We start from the raw sequence: 20,016 nt of genomic DNA, 5'->3' as shown, positions 1-20,016 counted from the left end.
ACCCGTTTACAATTTTTGTAGTGAATAGTTCTGATATTATCAAGACTGTTCACTACAAAACAATATGTTAACAGGTATCCCCACCCCCTGACCCGACCTCTGGTCATCCTCAGATCACTAGTGAGGGTAGTGATATTTACTTCTTCCCTAGTTCCTTTTCCTTTGTAAGAGGTTGCTATTTAAGATTGCATCCATCTCCCACCTTGTACTACTGAAGAGCATTGCAGTTAGCAATCGGAATATATACAGTAGATTCTCTTTTTCAACTCTTTCTTCCGACTGTGGTGTCAGCAGTGATTTTCAAATGTTACTACATTTTTCACCAGACATGGATAGCATTCAAAGTGATCTATAGTAAAGACTTTTTTTTTCTATTATGTTGTTGTATATCACATTCGGCATGGAGATCACACGCAGTCGTACACCTGTGATATTGTAGTTCACACGCTAAAGTAGCACCCTTTCTTCCGAGTTCTATTAGTTATTAATATTGTCTCATTCTCCGCCTCTTTTCTATTCTTTTCACCTAAAACATGTAATATCGACAGTAGTCATTTCATTTCCATAATTCCTACATTTGACATGATCACCATTCATCAAACAATGACAATGCATGAGAAATGAACACAATTCATGACGCCACTGAGAAGTAAGTGGCGCCACGAGTAAGTTTTAGGATAATGGCTGATTCAGATGACGTATTGGAGAGGTCCAGTGATTTCAAACTGCAGTAAATAATTTTGTGTAATCCATTAAGCTACTGACTTTGGGAAGCAATAAAAATATTTTCTGTAAAATTGGACAAATTTTATTTACAAAGTGGTTACTCTTTATATTTCAATTCCAAATTGATACTTTCATATTATCTTCATCATGGACGAAACAAGTGAATTAATGGATCGAAAATCCTATGGAATTTTTATGAAAGGGAATGAATTCTGGGCATAGGAATCATGTCTGTTGCCAAGAAACTCTTAAATCGGCGTACTAGAAGCAAAGAGAAAATGGGTAAAAGATGACATTTGTCTAAATGGACGGTAGTAAGGAAATACACACACACACTTGAAGCTAACAAAGTTAAATCCAACAAAACATCTCACGGACAGGACACTTGCCAAATAGGACAACCAAAGTAAAAATCACGCCCAGCGAACTTGGTAAACTCGCAATTAATATAAAATCAAAACATAAGATGTTAAGAAACGGAGTTCAAAGAACTATGGGTGTACTTCCTGTTCTAGGCACGTACAAAACACGTTAAAGAAGGAAAACATTCAGTATTTTAAGTCAAATAGAGTTATATTACTCGTACTTTGTATGTTTGCGTGTTTGGCGTTATCCCGCCATTATAGATGCTAAGATCAATCTCCACCGAGGTCTGGATTCCAAGAAAAGACCATCTCGCTTGCGCGGGATCGGGTTTTGTGGGAGGGGAAGAATGTCTGTTAGAAAATGAAAAGATAGTAGTGTATAAAAGAGGGCTATTGCCACCGGGCGAATTGCGAGCGATTAGGGGCTAGTTTGTTGTCGTGGCTTTAGGAGAACTGGGCTAGGAACTTGGACGGTGGCGCCAATGCCGGGAGGAAGAGCATATTATATCACCAACGAAAGTTTGGAAAATGGTAGGAGACGTAGTAGGAGAGAAAGGGGGAAAAACGGACAAATCTTTAGTGGGAGGTAAACTGAAATGAGAAGATGTAGTATAAGAGAAAGTGAGAAAGGAAGCGAATTTTAGTCGAAGAAAAAGGAAGTGTATATGTTTGTGCGTGGGATGCGGCTATGTTCGTGAGAGGTGTATGTGTGTAATTTACGGTTAGTGAGTAGATTTCACTTCCCGCGTGTAGAGGGCGTTCCTGATTAGCCCCAGGTAAGGCATGAGAATTCCTGTTTTACCCCAGGTCGGGTTTGAGTAACGATATTATTATTATTATTATTATCATTATTATTACCATTACTATTATTATTATTACATTATTGCGGTTATCACCAGTCAAGCTGGTGAAGGGGTGTGTTACTTGTTGGTGCGGTTATACACGTTTTATCGTGTACACCGCACGTGGGACGGGCGCAGCTGACAGATAGTCTGTACGGTGTGGTCTAGGTGTAATATGTTGTATCAGATGTTTGTGTTTGGCGTGCAGTTTTTCTAGGTGTCTTGAGTGAAGTTTGTGTTTGTGTTGGTTGAGTGGACGGATGTTGGAAATTTGGTGTAGAGACTCAGTGGTTCTGAAGTCGCTCCATCGCGAGCCCGTGATGAACTGGACAGCGGCATTCTGAACCTTCTGATGCTCGTAGTTATTGGTGGCACATGTCAGCTGGCTTAGTCCCGGGGACTGGCACAGAATCGGTCTGACGAGGGCTAGGTACAATCGACGTTTGGTTCTCAGTGTTGCAGTTTTGAAGCGTCTGAGCTTACCCAGCACAGCCCTAGCCTTCGCTCCCTGCATGCGGAAGTGTGGGGTCCAGGTAAGGCCATTATCAAGTGTGCTACCCAGCACACGGGTATGGTCCTTCGCTGGGATGTTTGTGTTGTTTATTTTAAGAGGAGTGTTTGTGATTGTTCTGTTGGTTCGTTTGCAGCGGAAGTGTACAGCATTGCATTTCGACGCGTTGGTCTTAATGCGCCACTGTTGCTCCCACGCGTGTGCCCCGTCTAGGATGTTTTGCATTACGTGTAACGCTCCCTGCAGCGTTTTGTGTCTGCTTATGTGGTTAGTGTCGTCCGCATACGAAAGAGTTAGAGCCTGGTTGCGAGGATAAGCCGGCTCTGGCAGGTCATTCGTATATAGATTGTACAGAGTGGGGGCAAGGACTGACCCTTGCGGCACTCCAGCCTTCGGCACAAAAGGTTGGGACAGACAGCCCCGCCACTTTATTCTAATTGACCTGTCGTCCAGGTAGTTGCAGAGCAACCTTGTGAACGGCAGGGCAAAGTCGAAGTTGTGGTACAATTTGTACTTAAGGCCCTCGTGCCAGACAGCATCGAATGCCTTCTCCACATCCTTACAAACCAAAATGGCCTTACCAGGGCGACCGTCTGGCGGTCTTTGAACCCATTGAGTGATTATGGATATTACGTCTTCTGCACCGCGCCCCGGTCGAAAACCAAACTGGCAGTCCCTCAGCACATTCTCCGTCTATAGGTACACGGTCAGGCGGCGGCTTAAGACGTGCTCGAACACCTTTCCAAAGTACTCCAGAAGGGAGATGGGCCGATATGAAAGGGGGGCGGAGGCGGGTTTCTGGGGTTTAGGAATGAGGATGGTATGGGAGGCCTTGAATAGTTGTGGGAAGTACCCAGAGGCTAGTGAGCTGTTATATAGTATCGTCATGTGTGAGATTATGTTGTCTGGCATACGTTTGAGTATGTGTGCATCGATGCCTGAAGGGCCAGGGGATTTTAGTTTTAGTGCCGAGATAACCCCCTTTACCTCCTCCAAAACGATGGGGCAGATACGGGGATCATCTGAGGTCCTCTGAGGGACGTGGGGGCCTCTCTTCATCACCACGGTGGCTTAATCCTGCTCGGTAAAGTACGTACGGTGAGAGGTGCATATGATTTGTTTACTGGTATTTTGGAATGGGCGTGGTTGTGAGTGAAATCTGAAACATTTAAAATTCTTTCAGAGTAGGCTACTTGTTGACTTCGTGTAAGAATTTGGCTGCCACTCCCAAATCCAACCACGGTAAAAACAAGGGTAACTATTTTTAAATAATGTTTCATATATCATACTTTGATACACCAAATCCAAGTAAAATTGCGCCTTTAATTTACAGTCACTGTTAAAATTGATTTATTGTTTTCATTTGGTCTCCTCATCCAAGCGTGCTCATGGTGTAGTGGTTATCACATCTGTCTAACACACAGAAGGTCCCAGGTTCGAGCCCTGGTGAGCACATGACCACTTTTGCCTATTGAAGCCAGCTCATGCTGGCAGAACGGTGGCTGACGTATTACAGTATTAGATATGTATGGCTCCGACCTTGACTGTTGTCCTACAATCCTATCCTTTCATGGAGTGCGCCCGTGGTGTAGTGGTTATCACGTCTGCTTTACACGCAGAAGGTCCCAGGTTCGAACCCTGGCGAGCGCACGGTTCCTTTATCCCGACGAAAGCAAAACCACCGTATTCCCCCCCTCCCCACGTGCCTATACGCGATTTAACCATGAAGCTCTTATCAAACATCTATTCACTTTGCGCCAAACTTGCAATTGTTCCAACATGTAAATCAGTATCTCATCTAGCAAGTTCAAAGGCATCCAAGTCTAATTATCTGAACATTCGTATGCGTTCCCGGAGAGCTATAAGCCTGATATAATTACTTTATAACCGTCTGGGGACCCGCCGCCTTATGTATGGTGAGAGGCGTATGTGAAATATTTTCGTATGTTGGAATACCTGTGGTTGTGAATCAAGTCTGAAATCAGTGTAATCAGCTTGCTACTGATTAGGTGCTAGCACACACACACACACACACACACGCGTGCGCAATATGTACACACGCACATATATATCACAGATGAAAAATGTAGTAGCACATTTGTAAATCATTAAGACCACAGTCGGGGCAGAATGAAGAACTTGAAACGGGGAGTCTATATATTTCGACTATAAGCTACAGTCCTCTTCGACAGTACGTACTACTTAGCTTACAATCGAAATATATAGAATCACCATTTCCATGTTCTATTCTGCTCCGACTATGGTCTTACACACACACACACACTGATCCATCGCACCTCTAATATTAATCAGCCCGCTGTGGAGTGGGGTTGGGAAGTCCTGCATTCCTGTATCGTTAAAGTCATGGCATCCGAGAATAGGTATGGAAAAAAAAATAATAATAATAATAATAATAATACTTCTACAAAGAATCTTTAATTTCTGGTAGATCTGAGTCAAGTTCGGATTCTCATGCTTTGCGCCAAAAGTGACCAATGACGTCACCTACATTTTCAAATATGTAACGAACATTCCATGAATTCATAAGCAAAGCGACAACAAAGTAACCCTGTCTATATCTTCCTTATGTCTACTTAATCTCCATAACGTATTTCAGCGATGTCGACATCATTTCACCGTGCTGGCTGGCTGAAATATTCTATAGATTACCGATACATGCAATGTCAAATAGATAAGATACCCAATAGTGAGCCAACGCATGCAATATAGCTAAAAACGGCAATTCGTTTCTGGCATCTTCCTTTGTGTGATTCCCAGTAGATTTATCAGTCGCGAAATGGTATTAATTCGAATGATAGTTTCTACTCTTCTTCGATTCAATCACCCAACATTGTAACCACCAAGGTCCATATGGACCTTGGTAACCACTAGAAGGCAGGCTCCATATGGCTACGCACGCACACACATACTACAGCATATGGAGAATACCCCCGACAATCTCCTAAGCGCCACCAAACTGGATATTCCCCCACGCCCGGCCCGGGTCCTGAGAGGCCTCTACTTCTGCAGGAGGAAGCGATCCGGCCATACCCGGGAGTAAGCCTGTCCACGTGACTCCAGCGGGAGTGCCCTTCTTCGACCCGCGCCTCTGGACCGACCGGATTTCTTTCGATTCTTAACCAAACTTATGTACTGCTATTCCTCAAACATCCCAAAACTGGACAAAATTGCCTGTCATCCACCTACTGATCCTCGTTTTCGATTTGTGGACCCTACTAGTCTAAAATCCATAGAAGGAAAGATAGGACCGCTTCCCTGTGATTCTCGTGAGGAGGCGCTTCAGTCCTGCCGGTACCGTAGTCCATTCACCCCAGCGAGAATCCAACTACCACCGCGCCTCCTCCTCGCAGGATCGACCCGAACATCCCTCACGAGTCAGCGGGCGGCGTTCGACTATGGCGGGAACTTTTGAAAACACCATGTGTATATACACTTCTACATACACATAGTATCAATATATATATATATATATATATATATATATATATATATATATATATATTATATATATACACACATATACATATATATAAAGCCGATTTTTTTTTAATTTTCTTTTTGTAGGAGGCTAGGATTTACGCACCTCCATACAACAAACTTCTATACTTGAAAAATAATAAGTGTTATTTTTTTCCGTGACTACTGTGTACTTACGTCAAAATTATAACAATTGTGTCACGGGTATGCCATATTCACTCTTACAAGTCTATTTGTTGTGTTTTTAAAAGACTTCCTATGCTTTTAAGGAAATGTTTATTTTTTAAAAGTGATGTTTACTATCGTCTATTTCCAGCCTTTTATCTGTTGATTTTGCCTGACTTAATCCTTTCAACTTATTAATATACTTTTATTTCTACCACAGTCCAGGCCAATGAGCTATGTTGAATGGGTTTGAAAGGGTATTTGCCAGGTTGAGTTGGAAACATTTGAATACAGCTCATCAATCCGACGCGATAAAACAAGGACAATTTTTTGTTGAATCAGTTCCCTGAATTTGCGGTATCTTTTATTAAATAATTTCCTATAGATGTACCCATTGTGCATAATCAAACAATGAACACAGAAAATAGATCCTGTGCTCACCAGGGCTCGAACCTGGGACCTTCTGTGTGTTAGACAGATGTGATAACCACTACACCATGAGCACGCTTACATTCAATGCGACATATAAGAGTTTAGTACCTGCTCTTGGTCCTTTGTGGTGTGTTTTGACACTTCATTTGAATCCACTTACATATAGTGTTCTGGCTTACACCTAACAATTTCATTCGGTTGAGGACGAGACTTTGTGCCGACTATCTCGATTAACCAGAGCCAAGTGGAATGAAATCACTTTAAAATGGAAATAAGATACAGGAGACAAGGGCCTATCACTTTTTAATAGATGTAGTGTTCAGCAGATTTTAAGTTATTTTACTATACCCTTAACCCAATACACTGGAGAGATATTTCATTCTACAGATATAGAACGGAAATATTTTTGTTCCTAAATCGAAAATTTACACATTATAAATTACCTAAACGGATAAATATTTCAAATAACTCGGGCCCAGTCAGTCACACCTTCACCCGGTCATTCATCAATTTTTGACCACATCAGTCACCTAATTTGCAAACCTGGTCACCCTAAAAATAATGAATAACAATAAATATATAATAAAATAATAAATAAAATTATTACTAAACTGCATGCTGTTAATTACACATGCTATTTCATCCATAAACTTATTTAAGGTTAGAACGTTTTCATAGTTTCTACCATTTTATTTTCTGCCTTAGGAGTTATGTTTATTCACGGCAAACCTGATATCTTGTATCATGATAATGATAATAATAATAATGATACCAATAGTGATAATAATAATTACTATTATATGTTTATATACCAATAGGATTCTTCCTCTTATAGGAAAGGTCGTCCAGGGCACTTCCCAGCCCCACTCATCTATCACCCATTCACCTTAGCTCCTCGTGGATGACTGTTCACCCTGTCCCCGCCCACAGCCCGAGTCGGAGGCAATGCAGCAAGACACAGCACACCCGAAGTAGGGCTGTAGTAATTATTCCCTGTATAGTATATGCAATACTTAATACCTCTATAGTAATTGTTTTATGTATGTAGTCTGCGCAGTCATTATGTAGTTGTTCTACGTAGTCCCGAGCACTGTTATGTTATATAATCTTATGTAATAACTACCTCCTTTTTCCCTTATACGCACTCCGCCTTTGCGCCGGTGCCATCTCTGTATTCCACAAAAATAATTAATGTATTTTGTATAACGTATTATCTAAGCATTTTTACATGCAGGTTCCTTATCTATGTTTCCCTTCTGATATATATATATATATATATATATATATATATATATATATATATATATATATATATATATATTCTACTTACAAATACCACCTGGCAACATGGGTACCAGAATGTGTGCAATAGTCGATGCCCTGGTTTACGCCGTCATGTCCAGTTTGGTGAAATAATCATTTTGAATATCTAGCCAGTACTACCTGTGTTTCACTTATCCAACCACAGTTCCTCTCGCCACCACAGGGCCAGCCACTTCATTTACACATCGATCTTTCCTCGTCCCCTCATGTGAAAATATGCAAATCCCTTTGCCACTTCACGCAATAAATATCCCTAAGAATCACCCTGTTGCAATAGCCCTCTTCCATACACAACTATCTTTTCATTTTCATACAGACATCTCTTCCCCTTCTACAACTACCGATCCCGCGCGAGCGGGTCTTTCCTACGTAGTGCGTAGTCTATATTCCCCTCGCAACCATCCTCCCTTCCCTGCTGAACAGTCTTTTCTCAAAGCCCCTTTCACCCCACTCACCCATCTCATTCTTGGTCTTCCCCTCAAGTTCACTCTATCCACCTCTGCCTTCCAAACTCTTTTTTTGCTAGTCTCATTCACTTTTTCCTTGTGCCCAAACCTTCCCAGTATTCTCTCATCCGCCTTATCTATCAACTCCCTTTCCACCCCAGCTCTCCTCACTGATCTACCCATCCTTGTAATACCCATCATAATTCTCAGCAATTTCATATCGAACACATTTAATTATTTTTTCCTATCTCGCTTTCCACCCCAGCTCTCCTCCTCATTTTTACTCTATCCATCCTTGTAACACCCACCATACTTCACAACCATTTCATATCGAACACGTTTAAATTTCTTCCTACCTCGCTTATATTCCAAGTCCCTGCCCTATGCAGTATCATAGGCACAATCCTCACCCATTTCACACATTATATTTTTCCTATCCACCCTACCACTCAAACCTATTTCTCTTGGCACTTTTAATTCCTCCAAGACATTTACATTCCTCGATCAGTCTAAAGTTGACCTCTATTCCCTGCAACATAAGACCCTATCTAAAAATATTCAATTCATCTAACCTTTCTCCTTTAAAACTTATCTTCAGTTTACTGCTACTACTCACCACTTGTGCAACTATCACCGTGCTTTTGCCTACATTAATTTTCATATTTCTTCCATCGCATACCTCCCTATATCCCATCAACCAAATGAGACACTACCCTGACTCCGCCGTAAGCAAAGTGTCATCAGCAAACAACAGCTGGCTCACCTCCCACTTCTCAAACCATCTCCCTATCCTCTGCCAGCATTCTCGATCTACCTCGCATACCATCCCATCCATGTACACGTTGAACATCCAAGGCAATATGACACTGCCCTGACGCAACCCCACTTTCACCTCAAACCACTCGCTCTCACAATTCCCAACCTTAACACAAGCTCTACTGTTTTTATAAAATGTTTGACTGCCTTCACAGCTTTTACCATATCCCATAGACCCAAAAAACATCCTTACCTTTCACCAAAAACTTCTCACAAATCTGACTTAAGGGATTGCCCACAGCGGTACAAATATGGCAGAACGCCAGTGCTGCAGTGTCCCCTTAACGCGTATAGCTTTGTAATATAATTAAATTTGTAATCTTGGTCAAATCATTGTTATACTTCAATTATAATCAATAATGTATATTGTAAATATTGTATCACATTCAAGGATGGACATTGTATTGTAGAATGTATTTATGTATAACATTTGCATACTCTGTACAGAGCATTAATGTATTTATCGGGTATTATTTATGTCATGGCGGGCGGGAAACCAAATAAGTCAGGCGTGCCGCAGCCCACCGCGCCCACCAGACTCACCGGCCGTTAGAAGGAACAGAAAGACAAGCTGCTTGGAACGCCGCCACCACCGACAATCAGACGTTGAGCGTCTTCCATTAACAGCCCAGGGCGGACGGCGTACTGTTGCAGAGAGTCAGGCTGGGCTACTGCACCAGGGAGGAGCTGTACGACGTCTTCCAGGGGCGACATTGCGATCACTGCGGAAGGCAAAGCCGCCACCCGCTGTTGCACTACCTACTGTCCTGCCCGGCCACGGAGGCCTTCCGACCAGCGCCGCAGACCCCCGCCCACCCTGCAGAAGGCAGCCTCCTCAGCAGTCGGGCAACGAGAGCTGCCCTCCTTGTCCGCCACACGCCCATGGACGTGATGCTTGGGGTGCTCAGGGCGGCGCCCCCTCCTCGCTGACCTCCCCTTCCACTCACTAGGGCACGACAACTCCCCCACTGGCGGGCTGTTGCCCGCATTGTATATTAATGTATATATCCCTGTACATATTTTATACAATAAACCTTTATTAATTACACAATAAGTCCTAAAGAGATATAGAGTTTGATTCGAGTCTTCCTTCTCTTAGGACGATACCCATTTACCATAATGTGGTAACTAACCACATTAGAAGTACGAGAAGTAGGTTGTCGAAATCGACGATGATCTGTTAGTATGCGACGAGAAATCTATAACGCACTTAGATTTTTTGTTTACTTAGTTTACATCGTCTATAAAAAAGTAGATGTCAAGAAATGACAATGTTAAGGTCATAAAACATTTTGCAGATGTGGAAGAAACTGTCCAGGTGAATTTGGGACAAATTTTATTATTGATGATATTCTAAGAGGAGACTGTTGTAACTCCTTCCTTGTATATTACAATTCTGGCCTCTTTGATGAAAAAAAGTAATTCAGGCGGCCCATGTTCGACTACGTTCGCAAAACCAGTTAACTGCAGCAGCGTGCTCATGGTGTAGTGGTTATCACATCTGTCTAACACACAGAAGGTCCCAGGTTCGAGCCCTGGTGAGCACATGATCGATTTTAATGGAAGCGCAGGGACATGTCCCGCCACGAACGTGGCTCTTATTCCCTATACTACATTTATGTAAAATGAGACATTATCCCATGAACATACTTCCTATTCTATTACAATTGTGTAAAGCCAGTTATACTATGAACAGTGAAAGGAGTAGAAAATAAGATGTATTTTTACTTGATGTTTTATATATAGGCTTCCACATATTGAACAAATTAGCATAGACAATCTCGGCGAAACACCAGAGCATAAATCAAACCATCTATGTTACAATTGAATAAATGCATACATATGCAGTCTTACTGGAAATCTATATTGCACAGATCGATAAATTGTGACGAATGAAGGTTCCAGATATTATGACCAATCGGAATTATAGTTTCGAAGTAGTGTTTGCTTGTCGAGAACTATATCAACCCGGTTAGAGATGAAGGATTATTTAAAAGTGAAAGATTCAGGTAAAATGAGTTTTGGGGGGAACAAGGTTAAGAGAAACTAGTTTGTGGTAACATGATAAAAAAGAGAAACTGGGAAAATTCGCAACAACACAACATAATATTCTATAAGGGATTTGTGGGAAAACAATTTTCCAGCTATGACGGGACAGTTCGGCGAGTCCAGGGAAAAACAACAACAACAATAACATGAGAACAATAATTGTGAGTCGGTAAGACTGATTTTGCGAAGACGTCCCAGCAAAGACAAGAGCATGAAGCGAGCCAGAATATAAAGAACTAATGCTGGACAAACTGCAGAAAATGATCAAAACTTGGAAAACATATGACTGGTGGGAGACTTTCCCTGTGGAGAGGTACAATGGGTGTAGTAGGGAATCGAGCGAGTGGTGAGTGACGAATTAATACGATAGTGAACAGCATGGAACATCGTCATTTCCCACAGAGTTCAAGAAACAAGAGTTATGCTCTGTTCACGCTAGCAGTTTGAACCGCGGCGGTGCCGCGTAGACAAAGGGGAAAAATCGCAGTTGCGAGTGAACGCCTCCATTGACTTACATTGTAATTGAACCGCCGCAGTTGAAACCACAAATTCGAAAAGGACTTTAGGGGAGAATACCCACCAACAATGACAGCAAGGAATGCATACCAAAAGATGCGCCATATACAGTAGACAAAGTATATACGACTTCGCCAAAAAATCTAACAATTTTCCACAATTCTATGAGAAATATCCAAATTTTCTATGAGCCTGGGGGGGTCTACAGGAAAGGGAACAATTGGGGGGGGGGGTTATGTCGTCGATGCCATACTTTTTTTACGGAAAGAAATTTTAGTCATAAGGAAGATGACGGCGACACTAACGACGATGTTGTCGAACTCCGCACTAAGAATTTGAAACTATCATCTGAACCGTTTTCTATTCACTAAGAGGCGTACTTTTGCAATTCTCTTAGTTTCCACCCAAATATATTCATAACAAAGGCCAAGCACCTCAGGCGTGCCGGGACGGCGAAGCCGGCGCTTGTACAGGCATGACAAATAAACATTTACAACAGGACTGGAAAGTTCTGTGAGATACATGAAATGCAGAAATGGGAAGTCGTATAACCATTGCTCTCATTACTAAGATTTAGTTTTTCTTCTGGTTGGATAAACCTTTTCTTTTCTTTTTAAAGTGCATGGCGTCCCTCCATTTGGGTGTTCTACGTGATCACCTCTCTTTTTTCTTAGTGGTAGCGCCAGAGTACCAAAATAAGAAGCATCCGCTACTAATAGAGGATCAAACCCCACTCGGTCTTACCCACCCTTGGAATACTTCTCCCTCCCTATGACATTTTTTTCGTACTGCTGGTAAACATTTTTTTCGTAGTACTGGTAATCTACAGCTAAAGCTGTGGTTCTGAAAATGTGGTATGCTTACCACTGTTATACGGGTTGTACGCGAGAGCCCTGTAGGTAGTACGCGGGCACTTCCGGGGCTATGTACGATTTTCATTTGTTGATAACTAGGTTGCAGTGCCACTTAGTAATGTTTTATTCTATAATCATTTCGCATCCATCGCATTGATATCTAAAGAACAAATTGGTCAATTTGTGTGTTCTACTTAGGAATAAACTTGGGAACTACTGTGCTAGAGGAAGTGATGGGGTCAGAACTGTCAACTGGGCATTTCAGTCTTGTGGGATATTTTACAAAGGAGAAGAAACATTTGGTAGATAAATTAGATTCGATAAGTACAATAAAACTCTAAATAATAAAGTTAAACAGCATCATACGACTCGCCAATTTCCAAATGCTACCAGTTTATAATTCTCTTCATGCTGACGAACTTTTTCTATGAGAATTATAATAGCCTACTGGGGTCAATCAAATTGCCGTCACATGTTTCGGTCTCACGAACACAGGTTTGTTTTTGTTTACATACCACCGAGGTCATACGAGAACTGAGTGGTATATCTTCATAAAATTAAATTTTATATTTGGGAGTTTTCTTGTATTGTCATTCTTTTTCAGTTATTCACCCGACAGACTGTTCCATTCGGATGGTGCCATTCACGATTAACATATTTAACATGTTAACACGTTTCGCCGTTTTTTCTTGTATTTATGTAACTTCAGTCAGATGAAGGAACACCGAAGAGGAAAGGTGAATGAGAATATGCTGACCTACACTGACGCCTATGTAAAATTGTATAATTAATAATAATAATAACAATAAATTTAATAGTAATAGCAATAGTACTAGTAATAATAAGCAAAAGATATATAACAACGTAATATCAACCGAACAACAGAATACTTGTTTGTTTACAATAGTTATAAGATGGCCAAGCGGCTGGCCTACCAGTGGATCACAATCTTCTAAAGCCTTGGTCACACTAGCTTCTGAAATCGACCAGTCATATGCGCTGCAATAGCTACTGATTCTTGCTGCTTTGAGATACCCGTGCGTCCGGTAAGTGAGTGCGAGGCATTAGGAAACTGTCGTTCATTCAGCAAAGGTAACAAAAAAAAAAAAAAAAAAAAAAAATCCATTTCTTTTTCATGGGCTTAAAACTTACAATAAAAGAAAATTCCCCCCTAAATATAAATTTCAATTTGAAGGAAATGTACAATTTAATGCTCGTATGACTTCGGTGAAGCAAGAATATATATATATATATATATATATATATATATATATATATATATATATATATATATATATATATATATATATATATAGTGGCCGCTAAAAAAATGTTGACATTTACGATTTTAGGACAATAAAAATCAAAAGTAGTTTACTAGCCTTTTATTACTTTGGTGCTACACTTAATGTTTTGACATGTTACCCTTATTCTTGATAACCATTTGGATCCTTCTGGGCATCGAATTGGCAAGTTCGGTAAAGTATGTGGCGTCCATTGTTGCCTATATCTTCTTCAGCTTCTCCTTCAGGACAGGGATGCTTGTGGGTTCCGACTTTTCCAGCTTGTTTTCCATCTGGTTCCAGGCATTTTCAATGGGGTTTAGGCCAGGGGAGTTACCTGGCCACTCCAAAACACTAATGTTATGGTCAGAAAAGAACCTTTTCTCTGCCTTGGACCTGTGAGAGGGAGCACCATCATGTATGAAGTGGTCACACTGATGAATATCCCAGAAAGTGAGCATGTGATCCCTCAAACCCTCGATATAATTACTTGCTTTCATTATCACATTTGTGGGGAGAAAGTAGAGTCCACCCCTGCCCTTTTTCCACTAAAGGCACCCCACACCATCACACTATCTGGATGTTTTACTGTCTTGAACGTGTACCGCGGGTTCTTAACACATCACTTGGCCGACGGACGATCTTGGAGCCTCCCCTAACCAGTCTGAGTGTTTTCATTGGTGAACATAGCGTTCTGCCACTGCTGTGGTGTCCAGTCCTTGTATTTCTTGCAGAATGCTAGTCTTTTCTTCTTCATGGGCTCCGTGAGCAGCGGTTTCTTGACAGCACATCGAGCAGGTAACGTTAGGTCTTTTTTGGAGCCAATGTTGAATTGTTCTGACAGAAGTTTTTCAGTAGTTCCGGATGCTTTTTCTTTAGTTTTACGGCTCTGACGGATGGATCTGATTGTACTTCTCATCGTGGAACCTTGTCAGTGCGTGTAGAAGTCTTCCTTGGTGCCCCAGAGCCCGGCTTTCTTGGTGGAAACTTTCTCCCCACAAATGTGATAATGAAAGCAAGTAATTATATCGAGATTTTGAGGGATCACATGCTCACTTTCTGGGATATTCATCAGTGTGGCCACTTCATGCATGATGGTGCTCCCTCTCACAGGTCCAAGGCAGTGAAAAAGTTCCTTTCTGATCATAACAGTAGTGTTTTGGAGTGGCCAGGTAACTCCCCTGACCTAAACCCCATTGAAAATGCCTGGAACCAGATGGAAAACAAGCTGGAAAAGTCGGAACCCACAAGCATCCCTGTCCTGAAGGAGGAGCTGAAGAAGATGTAGGCGACAATGGACGCCACATACTTTACCGAACTTGCCAATTCGATGTCCAGGATCCAGATGGTTATCAAGAATAAGGGTAACATGTCAAATTATTAAGTGTAGCACCAAAGTGGAAAAGGCCAGTAAGTACTACTTTTGATTTTTATTGTCCTACAATCCTAAATGTCAACATTTTTGCGGTCACTATATATTATATATGTGTGAGAGAGATTCACCACTGTCTTGGATTATGTGTTGGACTCGTGAACGACAGATATTTCCCTCCCGGAAGAGAGTTCAGAGCTCATATATGACTGATCTATGGGTAATGCTGTGACCTTAAGGCGCACACACACACCGAACTCCCCGCCCACGAGCTGGAGTAATGATTCGCAGCGCAGCGATATTGAAATTATTTCATCCCTGGGCGGGATTCGAACCCTGACCGCCGTAGTGGCGGCCGGGAATTCTACCACAGCGCCATCGAGTCATGTGTGTGTGTGCCGAAAGCATGCCACGGGAACTTCAATGGTCCCGCGAGGCAATTACAAGTTTCACAGAAAAAGTTCATAAGTCCCTTGGATTATCAAACATCCCTACCACAATATAAAAGCTACGGTCACACTTGTTTATCAACGTTAGACTAGCTTTTGTTTTCCCTGGCTCGACAGCGATACGTGCGTCTGGTCACACCACTCGCCAAGTTCGCTAGCGGAATTAGCTGATCATAACAACAATAATAGATATTATGGAGGGAGCAAGTATTAGGGATGTTTGATATTCCACAGGACTTTATGCCCACGAACCTTTTCTACGAGGATTATAATATCCTCATGGGGCCAATCAAGTAGAGGTAATACTTTCGGTCTCATGAACATAATCTTATTTTGTTTGCATACCACCCAGGCCATACGAAAACTGAATGGTATGTTTCCATCAAATTAAGATTAATATCTGGGGGTTCTCCTGTACTGTAGTCATTCTTTTTTATTTACTCATTAAAAGTCCTTAAAAATTAAGTTGAATATTTCTTTAGTTGCATATATACAACCCAATACCACCAATTCGCCTACCGCTAGCAACGAGATTCGGTAGCTATTGCATCGCAAATGGATGGCCAACCAAGCCGTGTCGCAAGATCCATCAATTTCAGAAGCTAGTGTGACCAAGGCTAAGGTGATAAGGATTGGTTGTTATACTCAGCTGATTTTGCTTGCAGACTTGGCGAGTGGTGTGACCAGACAGCTGCAGGTATCGCTGTGAAGCCAGGGAAAACAAAAGCAAGTTTCGCGTTAACGATAGCAAATGTGACCGTATCTTCAGGGAGAACAGATAAACTCCCAGTTAAATAATACATTTTTGTTAGGTATAATTCCGTTACTTTTAAGACCCACTCTCTGAACGAATATCTGTGCAATCAAGACCCTTTTCATACAGTTCCAAGACTTGAAACGTGGCAATGCCAGACATTCAGTCCTTGTTCTTGTCCTACATTCGCATCTTAACGAACAGGGAACTCTTCAAAATTTTTACAACTGCCTTGCATATTTAAACAGCACAATCGATCAGTACATATACAAGCTGGGACAGTTACTAACAAAAAGACGTACACGCTATGCATGAATTGTTGTGATGTCATGCGGCGTATTTACTTATTTATCTTATCCATTTCTTTGTTTTAATTATATAATTTTTTCTAAGCTCAGTTACGTGAAACGTTAGAATGTCGATATTCAGGCGCCTGTGGCCTGCCGCCCTGACGACTTCCCTGCTTAAAAATTTTAAGTTAATGAACTGTGCATCCCGTCAAATATATGGACTCTACATTATCCATTTATCCTCCCCCAAACTTTTTCCTTTCGGAGATTACCGGTATTTCTTATTTTGCGGAAAGAAGTCAATACCGTAAATCATCTTGATCAACGGTCGAAGGTATTTCAATATCTGACAGAAGTTTTGGTCCCGATTGAATAATTCAGTACAACAGTTATGCTTGACAAAACCAGATTCTTTCTTAGGTGCCAAATGTTCCATTTCTTTTGGCAGTTTCAAGACCTTTCAAATTTGACTGCCACAAAACAAATAATTTGCAAGCCCGTTTTCTGTCATAATTAGTTTCCCTTGATTTAATAAATCTTTGAAATGCAACAAAAAAATAATTTTATTTAAATTCGGGAAAAATGCGAACGACTCAAATCATGGTACATTTCATTACAGGTTCATACAAAGTTGGAGCTGCAAGAATACTCTAACGTTGAAGATAGTTCAGTTTGACACTATAATCTTATGACTAATTTCTGGGTCAAACGCGCAAAAGAACACCGACCCTGCCAGGATTCGAACCTGGAATCTTCTGATCCGTAGTCAGACGCGTTATCCGTTGCGCCACAGGGCCGCTTGCACAATACCGGCTTGCAAGCAAGGATGTGTTTACAACCAGATCAATTTACGTATCACCATATTTAAATTGGTTGTAATCATAAACATTACCTATTACCATACCTATGATTACGATCAGAAAGTTACAAATTGAGTGAATCATTGACAGTAGTTGTGACGCCAAGTATCAAAGATCTTATAGTATTATTGTTTAAAATATATTAAATTAGCTCCCATCAACTCCTGGAATCGCTAGGGACAATTCTGGGGCAAAAGCTTACCAGACAAGCGAAACTGTTACACTAACAAAATCACCTGGTTAAATTGTACGGCGATATTTAGTGAAATCAGAAATGGATTGGATAACTTTTCTGATTAATCCTACTACTGCGAAATCACAGTGTCAAAAGGCGAAATCGTGGGGCGAAAATGGGTCACAATTGAATTGTAATTGCTGAGATATCTTTCGTTGAAATCGTATTATGAAGCCTATCTATATAGCAAAGGCCTTTACCCCTTTATAGGGGAGGTAGCAATGTCAAAAGGCAAGTACATAATCACCAACCACCCTTCCTTCCCTCTCATATTAGCTCCTCATGGATGACGGGACATCCCTGTATACTGCCCATTATCCTGGGTCAGAAGCACTGCAGCAAGACACAGCACATCCACAGCAAGGCCGCTTCACTTAATCTGTGACCCCCCTCTCCGTCCCCTCAGGCAGAAAACAGAGAAAACTGGGAGGAATTAATTCAGGTTGCATCAAAATATCACTCACACATAGCCACTCCTCACTACCTTTATCCCACGCCCCCTCCCTTCCTTCCATCACAGTATCATCTATACACAGCCATTCCATACTCACCCCTATCTCTTGCCTTCTTCCTTGCTCGACATTCCCCTCTTGCTCAATGCCTCTTCCACCCCATCCATCCATCTCATCCTCGGTCGTCACATCCAGTACACTCCCTTCACACTTCTTACTAATCTTTCTTCACTTATTCTTCCCATGTGTCCAAATCATCCCAATACTCTTTCATCGGCCCAACCTGCCATCTCATTTTCCAACCCAGCTCTCCTCCTCACCTCATTTATCACTCTATCCAACCTTGTAACCCCTACCATAATTTCCAGACATTTTATCTCAAACCCCTTCATACTTTTCCTCTCTGCCTCTTAAATTTCAAGTCTCTGCCCCATACAATGCTATCAGCACTAACACCCCTTCTTACATCCATTCCCAAATGCCAACTTCTCATTGCACTTTTTAATCACCCAAGGCATTTACTTGCTTCTCTGTCTACAATTTACATCTACCTCTACTCTTCCCTTTCCTGCCACATGCAACCCCAAATATCTAAGTTATCCACTTCCTCCAGCCTCTCTCACTGCCATCCTTCTCCCCTTGTACATCTCATCACCTTACCTTTACCCACATTTACCTTATTTTTTTTCTATCACATACCTTCCCAAACTCCATCACTAACTCCCTAAATCCCTCCTCTGACCCTGCCACAAGCAGTGTCATCAGCAAACAACTGGCTTACCTCCCACTTTTCTCTTTTTTTTTTTACCATATCCAATCCATGGCCCATTACCTTTTCATTTACCTCCTGCAACACCCCATCCATGTACACAATAAACAGCCATGGCGGCACGACACATCCCTGATGCAGCCCCACCATTAGCCTCAAATCACTCTCTCCAATTACAATTCTAACACAGGCTTTACTACTCACATAAAAACTTTTAACTGCCCTTAACAGCTTTCCCCCAATCCCATATATCTGTAAAATCTCCCAATGCCTTCCTGTCTGCCCCGTCATAAGCCTTTTCCAAATCCATAAAGGTCCAAAGAACACCCTTGCCCTTTGCTAAAGCTTTCTCACATATCTTACCACAAAAATCTAATTCATGCAACCCTACTTTTCCTAAACCCACACTGTTCCACACCAATTACTCCCTCTGTTCATCTTCTAATCCTTTCAATTAAAACCCTTCCAATGAAAACACATGGTGAAATTGTATTGCTAATTTGAAAGATGACAAGGCAAGTGAGGTTGTATGGCAATATCTAACTACAAGAATGAATGATAAAACTGTGTTATGTGAATGAAAGGACTGTCAAAATCTTTAGTTGTATATTCTTTGTAGGGGAAAAGCTCTTGGTATATAGAATAGATAGAAGAATGTGAAGCAAAATTGGAAAGAGATATTGTTAGGTGAATAAGCCTGTATTTACCTAGTTGTAATATACGGGAGGGGAGCTATGCTCGTGGTGACCCGTCTTTGTATCTCTCCGCATCAAGTTTTATCTTAAAATCTTGTATAGTGTTAGCACATACTGTTTTGTTGTCTAATTTGTTCCATGTATTTATAGCTCTGTCTGGGAAACTGTTCCTTTTCAAGTTTTTTCTATAACTATCCTTTTTCAATTTTTTTCCGTGTCCTCTTGTTTTACCGTTGTCCCACATTAATAGGTCGTTCCTGTCTAAAACTTCCATTCCTTTCATTATTCTGTAGATAGTTAGCAAATCTCCTCTT

General features: G+C 41.3%; 5 non-coding genes across 5 annotated transcripts; 3 read left to right on the top strand and 2 right to left on the bottom strand.

The window, feature by feature from the left end:
- The first annotated feature begins 3,826 nt into the window (after nucleotides 1–3,826).
- Nucleotides 3,827–3,899, top strand: TRNAV-AAC (transfer RNA valine (anticodon AAC)). Its single transcript has one exon. It is a non-coding gene; the product is annotated as a tRNA-Val (tRNA).
- Nucleotides 3,900–4,021: 122 nt separating this feature from the next.
- On the top strand, nucleotides 4,022–4,094 carry TRNAV-UAC (transfer RNA valine (anticodon UAC)). The gene has a single exon. It is a non-coding gene; the product is annotated as a tRNA-Val (tRNA).
- A 2,445-nt stretch (nucleotides 4,095–6,539) lies between these two features.
- TRNAV-AAC (transfer RNA valine (anticodon AAC)) lies at nucleotides 6,540–6,612 on the bottom strand. Its single transcript has one exon. It is a non-coding gene; the product is annotated as a tRNA-Val (tRNA).
- Nucleotides 6,613–10,598: 3,986 nt separating this feature from the next.
- Nucleotides 10,599–10,671, top strand: TRNAV-AAC (transfer RNA valine (anticodon AAC)). Its single transcript has one exon. It is a non-coding gene; the product is annotated as a tRNA-Val (tRNA).
- A 6,744-nt stretch (nucleotides 10,672–17,415) lies between these two features.
- On the bottom strand, nucleotides 17,416–17,488 carry TRNAR-ACG (transfer RNA arginine (anticodon ACG)). Its single transcript has one exon. It is a non-coding gene; the product is annotated as a tRNA-Arg (tRNA).
- Nucleotides 17,489–20,016: the final 2,528 nt, after the last annotated feature.

Source organism: Oratosquilla oratoria, chromosome 24 (assembly GCF_046742065.1).
Source record: "Oratosquilla oratoria isolate Oo_2021 chromosome 24, ASM4674206v1, whole genome shotgun sequence".
Classification (NCBI taxonomy): Eukaryota; Metazoa; Arthropoda; class Malacostraca; order Stomatopoda; family Squillidae; genus Oratosquilla; species Oratosquilla oratoria.
The sequence above is the reverse complement of the archived record's forward strand: the minus strand, read 5'-3'. Positions and strand labels throughout refer to the sequence as shown.